The 4,880-nt window shown below is 36.6% G+C and overlaps 1 pseudogene; it reads right to left on the minus strand.

Moving 5' to 3' along the window:
• Window positions 1–4,880, minus strand: part of LOC107714430 (zinc finger protein 407-like) — an 89,774-nt pseudogene that overhangs the window by 20,375 nt on the left and 64,519 nt on the right.

Consider the following 4,880-nt stretch of genomic DNA (forward strand, 5'->3'; position numbering starts at 1 on the left):
TTTTTTTTACTTTTTTTTATAGATATACTGTATATTTGTGTGCCTGAATAGCAGTGCACAATTGTAGATCATTCCTTGCACTGAGTGTAACGGGTAAGTGATGGAGGCTGTTTTAACTATCTGTCTTCTAGTCTAAGTTTACCAGTATACTCGTGCTGTCTGTCTGAGATTACAGTCTAAAAGATTTCATATTATTGACTTGGTCTGCTGATCTGTATGGATTAATTTACTGATTCAACTCACACTGCCACATTGAATGAATGTGAGAATGAGAATTTTCTGCATTATAAGCACAGAACTTGCAGGAAAGAGTAAACCACGCAGTAACCACAATCCCACTCTAAAATGTAGGCCCTGTCATCCTTTCAACACATTCAGCTGCAATTTGAGTGTAGCTGAAGCAGCATAAAGAAGCAAAACACTGAAAAGGTCAGCACTATGCCATTTCACTTTTTGAGCATTAAAAAAAAAAATCCTTAAATATGTGCACCACTTAGGCCTAAATAAATAAATAAATTTGTGTACACACAAAACCTTTAAGATTTAAAAAGTGTTATAAATTCAAGTCAGTAGAAGACATAAGCTTCTCGTCTCTGAAATAACCATATATAGAGCTTACAAAGCACAGTTTTACTATAAATAACCTCTTAATTTCCATATGCATATTGCCATCCAGACATGTGCTACTACTGTAAGAAGATCTGCGTATCCATCCATTATCTTTATCATTTGTGGGATTGCTGGAACTTATCCTGGCATCTCATGCCAAAGGCAGTGTCATGACATCCACTTATGTCACAATTTTGTTAGATACACAATACTGATCTAATGATACAATACTCTCATGATACTTTAAACAAATCCAAAGCCAAAATAGAACAGTTAAAATGGGAAGGAAAGACATAGTCAGTAGGGGGCAGTCATGCTGCATTCTTAGTCATGTCAAGTACTGAAGCTGATGACTTCAGTTGCTCTGTGAACCTCTCTCATGATGACTTAAATGGCTCTGTGAACCTCTCTCAGAAAAGTATTCCAACAAGCGGCAGAGCACATTAAGCATGAACAAGCCAAGTATCATGTGTGTGTGTGTGTGTACCATCACAATGCAATAAAATATTCATGGCTCTGTTATTAAAAGCATTTTTACATGTTTGTTATTTGCATTTGATCACTGATAATTCAGTCTAAATAACACAATCTAAAACGTGTTGTAAAATGGTAAAAACCACAACCAGAAAATTATTACACTCTTCTTGTCTTATGCACAATTTACTACCAAAACAATTACCTTGTAAGACAGCGGTCATGGAAGACAGAACCAATCCAATTCTTTTCCTTAAATAGCTTAATTTGACCAAGTGTATTTTGATTTAAAGAAGTCAAAAGTCTAGGCACAGGGCCAGCTCCTGGGTTTGTCAAATATAAGTAATGACTACATAAAATACCTATTAGAGAGCAGATCTTTAGTCTTGTTAATGTCCAGAATAATTGCCCACATTTTTGCTTAGATTTTTTGCATCTTTTTGTTGACAGTTTTTTCTTTGCCCAAATTATTCTTGAGAAATCGTGGCAAGCTTTTGGAAACAGAAGCACCGTTTCATGTGATCCAAACATGCTTAAAACAGAAAGCATCTCAAATAACTACTGAGAAAACATTTTGTGCATTTCTCACATTTGTTGATAATATGGTACTCAATGCTATGCAACATGAGTAAATGATGCCGATTACTATCCTTTTTTGTTACTGTTTTCTGCTTCTGTTTATACTGTATTTATTGTCACTTGATGCTTGAAGTTATTTGTCCGTGTTTTGTCATTTTCTAGCTTTTCTAGGTATCACTCTTTAATAACATTCCTTGGGTAAATCACATGTCAAATAACAAATATTTGATCAAAATGCACCGTTTAGTCTAAATTATTGTTTTTATTTGTTACGCTCTGTTTAACATGCACGCATTGGTGTCTTTAAAGCTAAACAACAACTGTTATGCTGCTGTTATGACAAATTGTTCTGTTAAATGAAAATGTGTGTAAAATGAGTAATGTAAAACAATGAAATGTAAGTTATGCAGAATGCATCTTTTAAGCACATTAAACAGCAAAAGCCCTCCTGTTACTGGCTTGTGTATGTATGTTGCCAATTCTGCAACTTTATATATCTCACATATGTGAACTTGTCTTTATTATTATTACTTTATTACATTTACATTTCTCCTCATTGTGTCTGTGGAAAACAAAAACACTTTCACAACAGCGCACTAAATTAAGTAATATTTATGTACACATTATCTCGTGAATACCTGCAGAGAGCAATAAAGTACATGTGTACAAAGCATTTAAAACAATAACACGCTGTATTACACTCATTTTGTCATGTGTAAATGGATTTTTAGACAAACTATGTTTGTGTCCATTACTGTTTTTCATATTTTATTGGGGATATTTTGTTTTCTCTGAATAAACGTGCAGTTAAAAAAATGATCAGACACAATCAGAAAATTATGGTTAATCTGTTTAATGTAAAATGTAATAATTGATAAGCCTAGACATATTTAAATACTGATTCAAGACAAACCATTTCCAAGATGAAGTGGCCAAGAGCAGTCTAATCTGGCCTAGCTACTTACAAAATTAACAAATTTATTTAAATGCTAAGAAGCGTGCCTGCAGGGAGCAGTGCTCATGCATGACGAATTGTGTGCTACTGCGCTGAAAAACATGCAGTCTTAAAGGCCACATTTGTGTGGGCAATTTTTGAGTCCCCAATTCACCTAACCTGTATGTTTTTGGACTATGGGGAAAACAAGAATACCTGGAGGAAACAAGCACAAAGAACAAGCACACAGGACTCCACACAGAAAGGCCTCCTGACTCAACTGGGGACCGTATTGTTATGAGGCAAATGTGCTACCCACTCAACAAATATGCAAACTTGTATAATAAGATACTAAGGATTTTTCTATAAGTGTATTATTCATAGTACTTAATAATTGTAAATGATTTAAGCATAAACCAAATGTATGCAATTTTACTTCTAAAGTAAAGTTTTTAGAAGAAGCTTTTTTGCAGAAGTGAAATGCTTAGTTGTCGTCTACATTATAAGTACCTACTGTAGCCAAAGCAAAAAAAAACTCATTTTTTCAGCTATAACCCTAACTATGTACATATATATTAAGGGTGGAAAACCTACAAGTATTTCACCAAACCTTAACACTCTTGAGCACCTACGAGAGATTTTGTAGAGACAAGTTGAGTAACACTCCCCAACACAGATCAGGGCATTTAAGGAGGTCATCCTCTGGGAGTTAAAAAAGAGAGATGTGACAATTTGCCATAAACTTGCACACTCAATGTCAAGAGGACATACTAAGTAGCTACTAGAACATTACATTTTTTACAACCTTTCATTTAATCAAAATTGGCTAATTTACTTATGTTACAGATATTAAAGGGGTCATCGGATGCAAAATCACCTTTACATGTTGTTTGAACTGAAATGTGTCTACACAACTGTGTGTACACAACCACCCTTTAACGATAAAAATCCACCCAGTGTTTCTTTTTTTATCCCAATAAATCATAGCCCCTTTCTCAAATCAAGCCGTTCACAGATTCTTGGCTGTGTTACGTCACACAGGACTAGGCCGCTCCCATGATTGTTAATTGACATTGGCGTTTTAAAACAGACCTGCCCTGAGTGCACTGTTTCGACGCCCGAGCAGGTGTAAACAAGAATGTGTCCTAAGCGATTGAGGTGCTTTGTTGTTGGATGCAATAATGAACATGGAAATCGTCATTTATTTACGGCATCTGAGCTGCTGAAGATGCAGTAGATTAATTTTGTTTTGAAGGGAATGCACCCCCCGATCTACCTAAATGCGTCTATGTTCGCGCGAATCATTCATGATCCAGCTTCACCTCCAGAAGAAGTTTTTTTTTTTTTAAATGAATCTTTGCAAATCACTTTTCCTAATAAGGTTAGTGCTAGTGCTAGTTAGTGCAGACATTACTATGAATACGGCTAAAGTTAACAGTCATGATGACTGCGGTTGAAGTTTCACGATGAATGCTGCTAAAGTTAACAGTTAAAGGGTTAGTTCACCCAAAAATGAAAATTAGCCTGTGTTTTACTCACCCTCAAAGCATCCTAGGTGTATGTGACTTTCTTCTTTCAGACGAATCCAATCGGAGTTATATTACAAATTGTCCTGGCCCCTCCAAGCCTTTCAATGAGGGTAAGCGGGTGTTGGTTGTCAACAGTTCAGAAGACGTGAAATAAAGTGTGCATCCGTAATGAAACGTCCCTCACACGGCTCTGGGGGGTGAATAAAGGCCTCCTGTAGCGAATCCATTGATTTTTGTAAGATAAATATCCATATTTCAAACGTAATAAACACTTTTTTCTCACTTCCGCTGACTGTGGTACGCGGAAGACGTTCAGGCGGATGACGTAAGATGTATGCGTCGTGCACGCGCCTCTGAGTAATGCAGTAGCAAAGGAAACAAAGTTTCCTTACTTTCTTACGTCATACGCCGGAACGGCTTCCACGTACCACAGTCAGCGGAAGTGAGAAGGGCCAGGATAATTTTTAATATAACTCCGATTGGATTCGTCTGAAAGAAGAAAGTCACATACACATAGGATGCTTTGAGGGTGAGTAAAACACAGGCTAATTTTCATTTTTGGGTGAACTAACCCTTTAACTACTCGTCACCCCACAGAAGAAAGGGGCGGGGTGAGCAGAGCCAACCCTCTACATTGCGAGTAAATCACTCGCATATGCGACTTTGATTGGCTGAAGTTAAGAGTGCACATTCGGTTATTTAAGAAGCTGTTCCATTTTACAAAGATAAGCTGATTGGGTGGAATCATATGTGTG

This window comes from Sinocyclocheilus rhinocerous, unplaced genomic scaffold (genome assembly GCF_001515625.1).
Source record: "Sinocyclocheilus rhinocerous isolate Xijiao unplaced genomic scaffold, SAMN03320098_v1.1 scaffold839, whole genome shotgun sequence".
Taxonomy (NCBI): Eukaryota; Metazoa; Chordata; class Actinopteri; order Cypriniformes; family Cyprinidae; genus Sinocyclocheilus; species Sinocyclocheilus rhinocerous.